Source organism: Jatropha curcas, chromosome 9 (assembly GCF_041381405.1).
Source record: "Jatropha curcas cultivar XTBG-Jc1 chromosome 9, XTBG_Jcur_1.0, whole genome shotgun sequence".
Lineage (NCBI taxonomy): Eukaryota > Viridiplantae > Streptophyta > Magnoliopsida > Malpighiales > Euphorbiaceae > Jatropha > Jatropha curcas.
In genome coordinates this window covers 21,706,723-21,724,285 of record NC_143159.1, presented here as the reverse complement: position 1 = coordinate 21,724,285, position 17,563 = coordinate 21,706,723, and the positions used below count along the sequence as shown (strand labels likewise).

Genomic DNA, 17,563 nt, shown 5'->3' with positions numbered 1-17,563 from the left:
TACAATTAAAACATATATAAGCAAGGCATACGATCGAGTGGAGTGGTCTTTTTTTTGAAAGCTATGCTCTTGAAGTTGGGGTTTTAGGTAACATGGGTGTCTAAAATTATGGATATTGTCTCATTAGTTGTGTACTCTATAGCTCGGGGTGGTGAAGAATATGGTCCAATTATTCCATCCCAAGGTTTGGGGCAAGGTGATCCACTTTCGCCCTATCTCTTTCTTCTTTGTGCACAAGTTCTTTCTTCCATTCTACATAAATATCAAGCTGTGGGCCATCTCTATGGTGCTAAGGTTATAAGAAATGGTCCCTCGGTCTCGCACTTATTCTTTATGGATGACTGTCTATTTTTTGTGCGAGCCACAGTGTTAGAAGCGGCAAGTTTAAAGCAGCGTTTAGTGTTGTATGAAAATGCATCTGGCCAATGTATTAATTATAATAAGTCACCTATTGTTTTTTCACCAAACGTTGCAGTGGAAGCACACAACTTGATTTCCCAAAACTTAGGAGTGCAGCAGGTAGTTTTGCATGGTAGTTATCTTGGGATACCATTCATCATTGGATGGGACAAAACACAAATATTTCAGTATATTTTGGACAAGGTGGCAAAACGAATTCATGGATGGAATGAACGAATGTTATCCAAAGCAGGAAAGGATGTTTTGATTAGGTCTGTAGTGCAAACCATTCCACATTATCTCATGTCATTGTTTCTTTTACCCTCAGGTATATTTGACACAATAGCAAAGACGTATAGTGCTTTTTATTGGTCTACTGGGTCTGGTACATCTTCTAGGATCAAATGGCCATAGTGGGAGTGGTTGTGTGCTTCAAAAGAGCAGGGTGGTTTGGCTTTTGGACGAATACAACAGTTTAACATGGCTTTACTCGGCAAGCAAGGGTGGAGGTTGATGGTTGTCGATTCCACCGAAAATTAATTACTGAATTTTAATTGCATAAGTGGTAAATTCAGGTCGAACCCTAAAAACTGAAATCTTAAATTTTGTGATATTTTGTAAAGAGAAAAAGGGGGTTGGCTTTTGACAATTCACTTAGAGAAATCAAAATAAAATTGACTATTAAACTTAAATTGAAACTCAATCTAATAAACATTCAATTCAAGGCAATTTATAATCCAATGTATAAATTATCACAGACAAATTTTGAATGAACTACTCTTTGAATACTTAACTGAAACTTACCAACAAGCATGATAAATTCCCTGACTTTCCTATTACAGTTCATTTGAGCCCAGCACCCTTATTAACTCTAATTATTAAATGAGCAGGTATTAAGCAATCTTTTTCAATCTAATAAAAGCACTAAGGACAGGAAGCAGTTAAATTTGAACAATAATTTAAAAAGCATAAGTTATTTAATTCAACCCTATTGTTTCTTTAGATTATTACCGAAAACTTGGAACATAATCAGTAAAACCTAATTGCTACTAACACTCAATCTTTCACAACAATTACGGATTATGAAGATGAAATAGCACTTAATCCTACCAAATAATTAACTAATAGGCCTTTTTAGCAAATCACCCAATAGAATTAACACCTTAATTATAAGAAACAACAGATATTCAAAGAACAATTATTTAAATAAAGAACAAGTCTCACAGTTATACAAATGGAAATTGAATGCCTTGAACTGAACTAAGAAATTAGTCACTCATATTCATGCCTTTCAATCACTAAAACAAAAGAAAACTAAACAAACTCTCAAATTAGATGGTGAACTATGTGGGAAGAAAAGCGTGCGTCTGCTGCTCCAGAATTGCAACTATATATAGCCTCTCAAAAGACCCAAAGAATCTCTAATCACTTGGGAAAATAAAAAACAGTCAACAGAAATCTTTATTGTTTTGATTTCTCTCCCATTTTTCAGCAAATTCCTTTTCGAATCTGATTCTGACTTCTTCAACAAACTTGTAGATCTCCTTCTCACCTTTCTAACGAACTAAGGCTCGCCCAAAACGGACACTCACAGCAGAAGATACGACTTAAAAACCAAATCATGAAGCAGATATTTCTGCTAAAAACGTGATCTTTTATGGCATTTTTGACAATCAAAACGACCTCACTTCATTTAGTTGTCTTCACAGCGACTGTAGGGCCATCTTCTAAGATTCAAATGGGCCTGGGCTGAGCTAATTTTGACTCTTGGAGCTCCAGATATGTCTTAAACAATAAAACTCGTTCATGCTTGTTCATTCATGACATTTGTTCTAGATTCAGAGCTCTTTTTGATGAATTTCAAAGCTGAATTGAATCTTGCCTCCTTTAGAAATTTGTAGAGCTCCTTTCTATCTTTCCAACAAATCACAAATCAATCAATTTGAACTTCTATACATTCAGTTATGCCTGAAGAAGCAAACAATGGTCAAAATATTAACAATGCTGAAAATTCCTCAATTAAATGGTATTATTCAAAAAAATAACTTAGATCATGTTTAATTGATAAAAATTGTTCAACCAACTGATTTAAGCTTGAAAAAAACTCAAAAATACCAAAAATATTAAGAATAAAAGTGACAATTTATGACAATTTATTAACATGGCTTTACTCGGCAAGCAAGGGTGGAGGCTCATGCAATCGTCACATTCTTTGGCCGCCACCACTTTAAAGGTTAGATACTTCCCTGAGACGGATTTTTTACATGCGGAGTTAAGTCGAAATCCTTCTTATTTATGGAGAAGTATATGGACTTCTCGATATATTTTACAGAATGGATGCTGTCGATGTATTGGAAATGGCGGGTCTACTCTTACTTTCCATCAGCCATGGCTAATGGACAACTCTAATCCTCAAGTTATTTCATCTGTTCCTGAGGGTTGGGAAGCTACTACAGTTTCGTCTCTCACGGTGGAATCTCCTTTACGATGGAAGGAAGACTTGGTTCGTGATATTTTCTTACCTCATAATGTTGATTTAATTTTGTAGATCCCTTTGTCGCTCACTCTTAAAGCTGATTCCTGGATCTGGTCACATGAGCATCATGGTAAGTATTCAATGAAAAGCAGACATAGGGTGGCTATAGAGATGGCAAATGGGATGGGTATGGTTAAAGTAGATGTATGGTCTATCATTTGGCGAGCAAAGATACCAAAAAAGATCCAGCATCATGTATGGTGAGTTGTGGGCAATACATTGTCTTACTGTGCAAACTTGCAACGGCGCCATATCGAGATTTCATCACTTTGTCCTACTTGTGGTTTGGCAAATGAGACAACGGAGCACACTCTGTTGCAGTGTAATATAGTTAAAGATTGTTGTCTTTTAACGCAGGTGGGTTCGAGGCCATGGGCGAATATGCAAGAGTGGCTTTTATCTTTAGCGCTTCAAAATAAATTGACAAGGGAGGAGGGTTTTATGGTGCTTTGGAGTTTATGGTGGGCAAGGAACCAGCTGGTGTAGCATCAAAAAAGTTATGAGTAGGCCAAATTGTTCAAAAATGCAGGTCAACTTCATGAATGGCAGCGAGCTAATCTATTTATAAATGGGTACAGTTCTTACGTTGTCCTCATGGTTACTAAATGGCAGCCACCTCCTTACGATTTTTTGAAATGCAATGTAGATGTGTCACTTAATGATACTCGATTTGGTATGGGTATTATTATTAGGGACTGTCGTGGCTACTGTGTGGCAGGTATGGCCTATTCAAGACTGGTGGTTGATGATCCTAAGTTAAGGGAAGCTCTTTATTTTCGCCAAGCATTGACCTGGGTTAAGTCTTTACAATACCAATCAATTATTTTTGAATCTTATTGTCTACCTCTTATTTAGGCTTTGAATTCAGATAATTTGGATTTATGTTATTTTGGTTTGATTGTCCTTGATTGTAAAGCTCTTTTATATAAGGTAGCAAATGTCTCTTTTGTTTTTGCTAAGAGATTTGCGATCCAGGTGGCTCATTCGACTGTTCGAGCTTCTGTTTCTATGTCTGATTTTCAATAGGGATATGCCTTCCTTTATTTTTATATGATGCTTTATCTTTTGATCTTAATAATATGAGCTAGATATGCTCCTTCATTTTTAAAAAAACAAAGGTATATAAAATTATTAAAAATTAATTATTTTAAATATAAATGTCTGAAACTCAGATATATTTAACTTGATGAACACATATAACTTATCTTCATCTATTTATGCACCCACATAAAAGTAACTGTAGCTACTATATCTATATATATTTCCTTCATCGATGATCAAATTTTTCCACTTCAATAAAGAGTAAATATATCAAACGTAATTGAAGATTGCATAAATTTTCAGAGACTGAAATAATTTTTTATATTTTTTAGAAAATCAGAAAGATATTTTATACTTAAATAACTACATAAAATAAAATGTAAGTATGTAATTAAATCTAATATGATATTACAGATAATAAACATTTAAAATTATAGTTAAAAAAATAAATCATGAGAATGTAAATGAATATAAATTCAAAATGTAATTTTAAAAAGAGAAGCAGACACGTTATTTTCTTTTCAATTGGACGTTACATACCGCGAGATGGTCTTTAATACAAGTGGCTATTGTATTTTAACATATGAAGAGAATTAATTATATTAAATTTTAATATGAATGCTTTTTTAATCTTGCAATGAAATTTACAAATAAATTAATTATAATAGTGGAGCCTAAATCATACCTTTAAATATGTACGTTCTTTAAGTATTTTCAGATTTTGATTGAGACGGGTCGAATCGAGAGACAAGCTAGGCAGCTAGTGGTGCTGTCATGGCGACAGATGGAGAAATTGTAAGTTGCTACTTGCTTATCTGGTCATGTGTTCGATAGTTAGAAACCATAAGAAAAGATTAAATTTGTAGTTGGTAGACAGGAATGTTGCATTTTTTTTTTTAACATACATTTGTATTTGCTGGATATTAAATTTATATTAAATATATTTATATTTATAAAATATTTGACAGTTTTTTATTTATTTTGTATTTTTTATTTTTTATTTTGAATGCGCAACAGAAAATAAATAAAAAAAATTTAAAAATTTATTGATGAATTGGAAATGAATTTCAAAACCATATCAATATGTCTAGAAATGAATTTAAAAATTAATGTAAAACAATTTTTATTTTGCGGCAAAAAAATCTAATTCTTTTTAGCTAGAGTCTCATCAAGTCATAGCTAAATGTAAATAGAGTTAACACTTCATTAGGTTGGTGTGGCAAGATATTTTGTTATTTAGTTAAAAAATAATAAATATATAAACTAATAGAAAATGATTTATAAAAACGTTACATTTAATTACAACAAGTAAAATTTAACTAACGACTACAACATCGTGCAATGCAAGTTGAAGAAAATTAGTTATTATTAAATACCAATATAAATTGTTCAACAACAATAAAAATACCAATTATGTATTTGGCGAACAATTAAAAAAAAATATTAAGCTAATATTTTCTCTCTAAAATGAAATTCCTTTAAAAAACTTAGTTATATAAATAATATAGCTGCGACCTAATTTTTATACTAAAATTATTTCGTAATTTTTATATTTTTATTTTGTTCGAGTTGAACTTTATTGTGATCTTTGAATCTAAAATTTAATTTATATATCAAAACTATATTTATAATCTTCTTTTTAAAAGACTATATTTATAATCTTAAATAGCAGTGTTTTTAAAACCGGACTAGACCGATCAATCGGACCGGTTTAACCGTGAACTGAAAATCGATCCGGTCTAATTTGACTTGTAAAGTTAGTAGATGTAAAAACCGGATAAAACCAGATTTGAACTGAAAAAATGGATTGAACTAGTCAAACCCGGTTTTTTACTTTTTTTGCCTTTTAATTCTTTTTTTATTTTTACCCAAGTTGTCTCCACCCATAATAATTACAATCACATGTATATGCATAAAATTATCTACAAATAATTTAAAATAATAGAGTTTTCTAGAAAAATTTAAAAATCAATAAAAAGATGCATACAAATTTTTTAAAAAATATATAGTAAACTCATTTATGGCTTCAATAAATACAATAGATTTTTACAATAGTTATCATTTTAGTTAATTAATAAATTGTTAAAAGAGAGTTAATTAATAAATTTTTAATTTTTTAAGTATTAATAGCATAACTAATATTAATTATATCAATATTTACGTAAAATAAACTATTTTTATTTTTTTAACTTATTTTTTATTTATTTAGTAAAAACACTAGTAATTACTTTGAAAAATGATAATAGAAATTTTAACGTTAAATTAATATGTCATAATATTTCATATAATTTATAAAAATATTTCATATAAATTTATAGTGATTATGTAAAAAAAAATTATTTCCAATATATAGGATCTTAAAAAAAAAAAGGTTCTCCAAAATACCTTAGGATCTTAAAAATTAAAATGCTTTGCAAATGGCAGAAAAATGGTCCACCAAAATTTTCTCTCCAGTCAAGTAAATGGAATGGAAGAAAAATTCAAAAGCAACCATAAATAAACGAAATTACATTATTATCCTTATGACAGTTAATCTCATTCCACAAATTTGCTTGCTCCTATTTTCCTTCAATAAAATCAAAAACAGAAAAATTCACTAAAAAGTTATGTGCATTGATGATGGGATGTTGTGCCCACTTGCTAATAATACTAAGGTAGTAGTCAAGTCAATTCTGTCTACCACTACTTGAAAAACAAAATTGTATGAAAAAATATAATAAAGGCAGAAAAATATACGTTTATTATAGAAAGCGGTATTGAAATTAAAAAAAAATAATTAATTTGTTATAAATAAATGAAAGAGTAGATTTAAATAAAATAAAATAAAATCAATAGATAAATAGATAAATTTAAAATGGAAATTAAAAAAATGAGAGAATTAAAAAAATCACATTTTATTACGAAGCATGGAGAATATTGGGGTGAGTCATTAGCGGAAAAAAAAATAAGGGTTTTATTATGATATAGTAAATTTATTATTATAATTATTAATTATTAAAAAATAAAATTTTATCATTAATAAAATAAATTAACTATTATATGTTATTATTACTGAAAAAAAGACAAGAGTGTTAGTATTATTTTAGAATAAAATTTGTACAACCTGGGGAATAATTAAATTAAACAATTGACAAATAAAGATTAAAAAAAATAAAATGTAACATCAGCAACTAATTCTTCTCAATATTGCACCACATAAAAAAACAGGCTTCAATGTTATATATTTATATCTATAAATAAGCATATTTAGACTTCCTTTATTAAAAAAAAATATATATTCTACCACTAATTTAATTATACACTTTATTAGTTTTCTATTTATTTTTTTTAAAAAAAATAAATTTATTTTAAAAAATAAATTGTTCTAATAGCGAATGCAGAATCAAGGAGCGCAAGCCATTCTTGACAGCCTCATTTATAGTCTTGCTAATCTTTTTCAGAACAAAATTTTCTAAAAAAATATTAAAATAAAATATGAAAAAGATTAAAATTAAAAAATAAAATAATAAAAAATATTTTTCTAAAAAAATAAAATTTTTAAATGGTTTTGGTCCGGTTTGATAAAATAAATTAGTTACTACCTCTGTTCTATAATATTTGTCACAATTGAAAAAATAGTTTGTTCCAAAATAATTGTCACATTTATGGTTTCAAGGAGTAATAATTTTTTTTTTCATATATACTCTTTTTATATGACCAATGATTATTACTTCAATTTAATGGTTTTTTTAGAAAACTAGTATTAAATTAAGGGTAATATAGTCAATTTACTCAATACTATCTCTCTTTCATAATACTTGTCACATTTGAAATTTCACATTTCTTAAGAAAACCATTAAATTTGTCTGAGTTACAGTAAATTATTGAGTAAATTCACCATATTACCCTTAATTTAATACTAATTTTCTAAGAAAACTATTAAATTGAAGTAATAATTATTGGTCATGTCCAAAGAGCAAACATGGAAAAAAATATTCATTACTTCTTGAAACCACAAATGTGACAAGTATTTTGAAACAAACTATTTTTTCAAATGTGACAATTATTATGGAATAGATATAGTAATTTATTGTAACTTGAACAAATTTAATGATTTTCTTAAGGTAAGTGAGATTTCAAATGTGACAAATATTATGGAACAGAGATAGTAAATAAGTAGAAAATTGAAAAGTTGATTTTGTAAAAAGAGAATGGTAGATTTGTCATAAAAAATTTGATTGTTTAGTTTTATGGAATTCATTTGGAAATTCCATCTATTTTTGTGAAATTTGGTAAAGCTTGTTATGTTTAATTCCATAAAATTGAATTTTTAAAATTGATATCTACATTTTTTTTTCGTTCCAAATACGAAAATTAGATTTCTAAATGAATTCAACAAAATTTCGTAATTCAAGATATTTATATTTTATTTTTTTTAGGGAAAAAAATGAATCTCATTAAAATAAAGAAAATGTTAAATCAACCATTACAAAAGGAATAGAATGTTGGGAAACTTTTTCAATCCATATTCACTCCCTTCAATCACAGAAGTCAGAGCAAATCTATATTTTAGATATCACTCCCTTCTTGCCAAGCGGGGCATCACACCCCAGTTACTCCCATCATTTTGTATCTACGACATTTTTTTCCAAAAAAAAAATATATATATATTAATTAAGATTGAATTAGACTTTAAAAATACTATATATTTTGAGTCAGGACTTATTAATAAAACATATCCATTTTATAATTCATCATTTTTCAGTACACTTCTTTAATTAAAGATTTTAATTTCAATATTGTTACATCAACAAGGAATCTACAGCAAGTGTAGACTACTGAAAGCCATAGTTTAGTCAAATGTAATTAAATATTCTTTATATATTTGGAATTTGATTTTAGATTTCTATAAAGTGTAATTAAATATTCTTTCGTTCCATTTTATTTGTTTGTTATTTTTTTTTTTTTGAATGTGCCAAAATATTTGCAAAGTTTCTAAGTTTATATATAGAAATAATTATTTTTTTCATCATAACTTTTATGATTTTTCATTAAATGAATGACTTTTATTAATATGTTAATGAGTTAAGGATAAAAAAGAAAAACATAACTTTTATTGATTAAATTTTTAATATGCGTATCCTGTCAAACCATACAAATAGAATGATACATAGGGAGCATGATACACGGAACATTAAATTGGACGATACTTATACATTACGTTTGGGAGAGAATGGAAAATGGAAAAAAAAGAGAAACATGATGAAGATTTTGAAAAGATTTTTATTCTATTTTTCTGTGGAAAAGAAAATTTTATATGGCTCTACATAAGCAAAATGAAAAGAATATTTCCATCCACTTATTAATTGACTAGCAAGTCAAGTTTTCACATAGAGAATACAAATTAGTAAGTCAACAAGAGTCAAGTCCCAACACCCATCAATAAAGTCCCAATTAATACATGTATTCATATTCCACAGACTAATTCAAATCTAATAATCTGAAAAAAAATTTCTTCAATTTATTAAATTAGTAGTTGCTGTTACCCATTCAATTTAACAAGGAAGTTTACCAAAAAAAAAAAATGCAAGATTTAAAATTAACTTAGTTTTGTCCTATAATATTTAATTATTATATATAGCCATAATCTAATTTTTATACTAAAATTATTTTATAATTTTATATTTCGATTTTTCTCAGTTGAAATTTATTTTGTGATTTTTAAAATATAGTCCAAAATTTAATTCATATATTAAAACCATATATATAGTTTTAGATAGCTTTACCTATTCAAATGCATTTTTGTAAGATTAAAAAGATATTGTCCTAATTGATGAAATTAGTCAGATAGTGAACCAAAAGTTGAAACTATGGAGGAGAATTCTTGAGGATAAGAGTTTTAGACCAAATAAAAGTAAGACAAAATATTTGCACTGAGAGTTTGGTTTAATAAAAAAAAGCACGAAAAAGAGGTTTGATTAGATGGTATACTGGTATCCAAGTGCAGTCAATTCACATCCCTAGCTTCGCAAATGTGATATTTTAGTAGGGGAGGGTATTAAAAAAAAGAAGAGGTCGATCTAAAACTACTTGGAGTAAAGTTGTCATTAGAGACCTATGGTCTTTGGATATTAATGGGGATATAGCTACAAACAGAATATAATGGAGGCAAAAGATATATGTGATAAACCCCGATTAGTTGTTATATATTTCATGTTTTGTTCTATTTATTAATATATCAAATGATTTTAAAATTCATTTTCAATTTTTTTTAAAAAAGTATTTTAAAATTATTTTTCGAACCTATATTTTGTTTTGCATTGTTTTTAGCATGATCATGAATGGATATTTAAATCAAAAGATTCACGTAATCAACTCCTGCTAGTTTGAAATTAAAACTTAATTATTATTATATTTATTTCATAAACTATGCAGAGGCGGAGGTACACTATGCCTAGTGTAGGCATGTGCCCACTGTTAAATAAAAAAAATAATTTTATTATTTATTTTTGTCATCTTCTCTACTTACGTGATTAAATTCAAACCGTCAAGATTCACGAGTGTCTTTTCTTTTTTAAGGTTCAATCTATTCTTGAATCATTAAATCAGCTCCCAATTCAACAACATAAAATGTTTAAAGCAAAATTTTTATAACTTCAAAAGATAACCATACTAAAATTTTAATATCTTAAAATATATAAAACCCTAATTAAATAATTCTTTTACTTATCCATATTTAGCAAAACTCAGACCATTTTCATCCATTTCTTTTCATAATTTTTATCTTGTCAACATAACCTTGTCTCTCTTTCAATTTTTTTAATTAAATAATCTCCTTCTTCTCAATTTACATATTAAGCATATCAATTTAATTTTTTTTTTCTTTTGTTTTGTGAATGATTATCTTTCAATTAGTCATTATATAGATTATTCAATAATGAAAATTTATGTAAGTACGGACTTTACATATAAGGTTGGGAAAAGAAATTTAAGAAAAATTGCAGATGAATATATTTGGAAATTAAGTAATTATTCTCTTTTCTTCCAAAAAAATTAATGTTTTTTTTTCTATTCAAATTATCAATTATTATTCTTACCAATATTTAAAACTAGCAATTTCTAAATTAGAGTAGATTTAAATAAAATAAAATAAAATCAATAAAAAATAGATAAAGTTAAAATGGAAATTAAAAAAATGAGAGAATTAAAAAAATCACATTTTGTTATGAAGCATGGAGAATATTGGAGTGATTCATTAGCAGAAAAAAATAAGGGTTTTATTATGATATAGTAAATTTATTATTATAATTATTAATTATTAAAAAATAAAATTTTATCATTAATAAAATAAATTAATTATTATATGTTATTATTACTGAAAAAAGACAAGAGTGTTACTATTATTTTAGAATAAAAATTTGTACAACAGAGGAAATAATTAAATTAAACAATTGACAAATAAAGATTAAAAAATAATAAAATGTAACATCAGCAACTAATTCTTCTCAATATTGCACCACAAAAAACATGCTTCAATGTTATATATTTATATCTATAAATAATCATATTTAGGCTTCCTTTATTTAAAAAAAAAAAATCTACCACTAATTTAATTATACACTTTATTAGTTTTCTATTTATTTTTTAAAAAATAAATTTTATATGTGTGTTTTCATACACATATTAACTATATATTTGTGCTGCGCAAAAATTTAATAAAGGTTTATTTTTTAATATATTTAATTTAAATCTTAATGTTTCACTTTTATTAAAATCATTTAATTTAAATTTAAAATTCAAAATTCTTCTAATAGTGAATGCAGAACCAAAGAGCGCAAGCCATTCTTGACATCCTCATTTATAATCTTGCTAATCTTTTTCAGAACAAAATCCATTCTAAAAAAATATTAAAATAAAATATGGAAAACATTAAAATTAAAAAAATATAATAATAATAATAAAATATTTAAAAAAAATAAATTTTTAAATAGTTTTGGTCAGGTTTGATAAAATAAATTAGTTACTATCTCTGTTCCATAATACTTGTCACAATTGAGAAAATAGTTTGTTCCAAAATAATTGTCACATTTATGATTTGAAAAAGTAATAAATCTTTTTTTTTTCATATTTATCCTTTGTATATAACCAATGATTATTACTTCAATTTAATGATTTTTTTAGAAAACTAGTACTAAATTAAGGGTAATATAGTCAATTTACTCAATTCCACATCTGTTTCATAGTTCTTGTCACATTTGAAATTTCACATTTCTTAAGAAAACCATAAATTTGTCTAAGTTACAATATATTATTAATTGAATTCACCATATTACCCTTAATTTAATACTAATTTTTCAAGAAAACCATTAAATTAAAGTAATAATTATTGGTCATGTACAAATGGCAAACATAGAAAAAAATATTTATTACTTCTTGAAACCATAAATGTAACAAGTATTTTAGAATAAGTTATTTTCTCAAATGTGACAAGTATTATGGAACAAAAGTAATAATTTATTGTAATTTGAACAAATTTAATGATTTTCTTAAGGGACGTGAGATTTCAAATGTGACAAGTATTACGAAACAGATATAGTAAATAAGTAAAAAATTGAAAAGTTGCCTTATTAATAAAATACTATATATTTTGAGTCAGACTTATTAATAAAATATATTCATTTTATAATCCATCATTTTTCAGTACACTTCTTTAATTAAAGATTAATTTCAATATTGTTACATCATTTTTTTTCATGATAACCTTTATGATTTTTCATTAAATGAATGACTTTTATTAATATGTTAATGAGTTAAGGATAAAAAAGAAAAAAATAACTTTTATTGATTAAATTTTTAATATGCGTATCCTGTTAAAACAACCCGAATTTTTATTTTCAAAGATTTTCCAATTAAATTTAATAAACTGACAGCCTGGAAATTTATTTCAATATTTTAATGCGAACACTGTGAGAAACCGAACCGAAAACCGATTGAAAAAGCCGAAAACCAATTGAAAATCAAAGATTTGGGTCGAATCGAACCGAATCGAACCGGTTTGACCCAAACCATCTAGAAAAATCTACTCTTTTTTTTATCTCCAGCGCTGCACCTTCATTTCTCACCCCTCACCATTTCTGCGCCACCTCCAGCCCACCACCGCACCACCACCTCTTCCTCCTCTCTTCTTCCTCTTTTCTTCTTTCTTTCTTTCTTTCCCTTTTCTTCTTCCTCTCTTCTTTCTTTCTTGCTGTGACTGCGTCTGCGTTGGGTCCAGCCAACACCAGCAAGCGCGATCCTCCACAGACCACCACCGCGCGCCGCCTCCACCTTCTGTTACGCCAGTCGCAGCCGCATGCAGCTCCAGCGCAACACCAGCTCGAGCGGATCTCCATCACAGCAACGCCACCACCCGTTCCTCCGCCAGATCGCGCCACCACTGCAACTCAGTTTCTCCTTCGCGTCGATTTGAGGTGGTCCAGCCGCTCCAGCCCGACTCCGGCCATCTGCTTGTACGTCCAACGCGCATAGCTCCAATCCGGCATGCGTGAAAATTTCCGATCTAGCAAAAAATTCGACAAAAAAAAATATATAAAATATATTCGAGATCGCCCGGGTCCATCTAGTGCTCCTCCAGGACAGAATCAAAGCTAGGACTTCGCTTTCCATCACTGTGAGTAATAATAAATAATGCATATCAACATGCATTTGCATAGCATTTTTTTTACAAACCTTATATATATGTATATATATATTAAAGCTCATATTTATTTTATGTTACATAATTCTATATTTGGATGTATTTGGTGTAGTACGTTGAAAGAATTGTTTGAATAATTGTGATGTGCATATATTGTGATTTGTTTGTGTGGAATTGGGATGAAGTGGGTCACCATGGGTTTGTGAGACTGTTTCTGTTATACGGATCCTGATTTTGATTTCTGTTATATTCTGATTCTGTTATATGGATCCTGATTCTGTTTCTGTTAGCCGGGTAAATGGGAGATCGGCGCCCCCGTGTGCACCTACTGCTATGATCTGTGTGATATGGAAAACCACAGGTTGGTTTCTTTATTGGGCGCACCTGATAATCTAGATTTGATCGCAGCCCGCAGGGTGGCCTCCTGTTGTGAGCGCCTGATGATCTAGATTTGATGGAGACGACCGGGTTACCTCCTGTTGGTATGGAAAAGAAAAGAGAGAATGGAAAAACAATGAGAGGGCTGGTCAAGTGAGGATTAGACCGGTCGGCCAGTATGGGGGATCGGCTCCCTGGTGCACATGTGAGAGGATGAGCCATGTGGGAGGACGGCTCATCGGGGGTTCGGTGACTCCACTGACTAATTTCCACGTGATGTGATTATTTGAAGGTGATGTTGTTTGTGGGTGCTGATGTTATGCCATATGATTGATTGTTGTGTGATCATTCAGTATATTAGGGCGCATTCCGTGTGACTGTATGTGGTGTGTATTATTTATTACTATTCACTGAGTTGCAAAACTCACCCCCCTTCTCTCCAAACTTCTCAGGTAGTAGGAAGTTGCTGATCCAACGGAAGCTCTGCAATCTTCTCCGCAGAGTTATAAATGTAAACTTTATATTTCTGTTATTTACTTTTGGGATGTATAAATTATTCTATTATCAGAATATTATTGAACTCCGCAGTTATAGGGTTGTGCATTTAAATTTGGGCCTTGTCGTATGCGTTACTTTTTATAAATGGTATGGAATGTATAATTTGAGTAATTAGGCTTACTACGGGCCTCGGGGGCCTTATGCTTACCTGGGCCCTAGTGTCGGTCCGGCCCACGGAGTCGGGTCGTGACACCTGTCAAACCATGAGTCAAACTATGCAAATAGAATGATACAGAGGAAGCATGATACACGGAATCTTAAATTGGGCAATACTTATTCATTACGTTTGGGAGAGAATGGAAAATGGGAAGAAAGAGAAACATGATGAAGATTTTGAAGAGATTTTTATTTTATTTTTCTGTGGAAAAGAAAATTTTATATGGGTCTACATAAGCAAAATGAAAAGAATATTTCCATTAACTTATTAATTGACTAGCAAGTCAAGTTTTCACACAGAGAATACAAATTAGCAAGTCAACAAGAGTCAAGTCCCAACACCCATCAATAAAGTCCCAATTAATAAATGCATTCATATTCCAGACTGATTCAAATCTAATAATTTGAAAAAAAAAAAAAATCTTCAATTTATTAAATTAGTAGTTGCTGTTACCCATTCAATTTAAAGGAAGTTTACCCAAAAAAAAAAAAAAAGCAAGATTTAAAATTAACTTAGTTTTGTCCTATAATATTTAATTATTATATATAGCCATAATCTAATTTTTATACTAAAATTATTCTATAATTTTATAACTTGGGGATAAGAGTTTTAGACTAAATAAAAGTAAAACAAAATACTTTTACTGAGAGTTTGGTTTAATAATAATAAAAAAAAAAGCATGAAAAAGAGGTTGGATTAGATGGTATACTAGTATCCAAGTGCAATCAATTCAAATATCTAAGCTTTGTGTTCCAGCATGGTAGTCTCATGGATGAATATGTCTCTTGTAGAATTCAAGTAGGACGGATGAAACAGAGGAGTGGTACAAGTGTACTATGTGATAGGAATATATCTAACAAGGTAAAAAATAAGCTTTATAGGACGGCAATGAGATTAACAATGTTATATATGTGAATGTTGAGCACCTAATGAGTGTTTAGAAGATGAATATTGTGGAGATGCCAATGTTAGGCTGGATTTACATATGGACACATGAGGTTTTGATAAGATTAAAAATGATCACACTAGACAAAGGACACATCCTGGGGATAAAAAAAAAAAGAGAGAGAAGGACCCTGGGGATGGTATGGTCATTTATTACATAGACCTTCACATCCCTAGCTTTGCAAATGTGACACTTAAGTAGTGGAGGGTATTAAAAAAAGAAGAGGTCGACCTAGAATTACTTGGAGGAAAGTTGTCGCTAAAGACCTATGGTTTTTGGACATTAGTGAGGATATAACTACAAACAGAATAGAATGGACGCAAAAGGTATATGTGATAAACCATGATTTGTTGTTACATATTTCATGTTTTGTTCTATTTATTAATATATTAAATGATTTTAAAATTTATTTTCAATTTTTTTAAAAAAAGTATTTCAAAATTATTTTTCGAACCTATATTTTGTTTTGCATTGTTTTTAGCATGATTAGAGTGGATATTTAAACTATAAGATTCATCTACTAGTTTAATACTAAAACTTAATTATTATTATTATATTTATTTCATAAACTATGCGAGGGCGGAGGTACACTATGCCTAGTGTAGGCATGTGCCCACCGTTAAATAAAAAAAAAAATTGTAATATCTATTTTATCCTCTCTCCGCTTATGTGATTAAAATCAAACCGTCATGACTCGTGAGTGTCTTTTCTTTTCTAAAGTACAATCTATTCTAGAATCATTAAATCAGCTCCCAATTCAACAACATAAAATGTTTATTTCATATAATGTTTAAAGCAAAATTTTTATAACTTCAAAAGATAACCATACTAAAATTTTAATATTTTAAAATATATAGAACCCTAATTAAGTAATTCTTTTACTTATCCATATTTAGCTAGGTACACCTTTATATTTCCGCTTTCCAGCAAAACTCAGGAAAGATTATCTTTCAATTAGTCATTATATAGCTTATTCGATAATGAAAAATTATGCACATACGAACTTTACATATAAGGTTAGAAAAAGATTGGGAAAAGAAATTTAAGAAAAATTGTAGATGAATATATTTGGAAATTAAGTAAGGTTCTCTTTTCTTCCAAAAAAAGTAATGATTTTTTTTTTTTTCTATTCAAATTATCAATTATCATTCTGACCAATATTTAAAACTAACAATTTCAAATTAGAGGGTAAACAAATAAAATTTTTTCTATTGAAATTTAAGAATAAAATTGCCTATTCTGATTAAATTTTCTGGCTCCACCTTCAAATTATGTAAATGTGCAAAACACCAATTATAATTACAATATAAACTGTACGTAGCGCTCTATTTATATTAAGTATAATATAATATGAAAAATAATAAATTCGTGTTTGTGTATTTTCATATACATGTAATTGGAATTTGATTTTAGTTTTCTATTAATTAGTCATAATTAAAATATTTTATTTTCTTTTATTTGGAAAAGAGTGAAATGCACATAAAAAATAGTTGGAAAATTTTAATAATCAATAAGTTAATTGATAAAAACTTGTAATGTCGATGATTTTTTAAATCTTTTTTATTATTTAAAGCTTTAATCAGAAATTAAAATTATATATTTTGTTCTACCAATATATATATATATATATATATATATATATATATATATATTATGTAATAATCCATCATTTTCCACTCTCTTACACGCTTCTCCAATTTTGTTATCTGCCAAACCTTATTTTCAAGCACTTCACATTAATTTTCTACATTTAATTAAAACACTTATTCCATTATAGATGTGGCAAACTTATACCTACAGTACTGAAAGTGATAGTCTTAAGTTGTCTCTACTATAAATTGCCACTAATTAGCCATATACACCATAGCTACT

At 28.5% G+C, this 17,563-nt stretch overlaps 1 long non-coding RNA gene across 1 annotated transcript in view; it reads left to right on the top strand.

The window, feature by feature from the left end:
- The window catches only part of LOC149493793 (uncharacterized), an 86,496-nt gene extending 71,875 nt beyond the window's left edge, over positions 1–14,621 (top strand). Inside the window, exons 6-7 of the long non-coding RNA XR_016322681.1 lie at positions 13,560–13,625; positions 14,483–14,621. This is a non-coding gene — a long non-coding RNA (uncharacterized LOC149493793). The remainder of the gene's footprint in view (positions 1–13,559; positions 13,626–14,482) is intronic.
- The last annotated feature ends 2,942 nt before the right edge of the window (positions 14,622–17,563 follow it).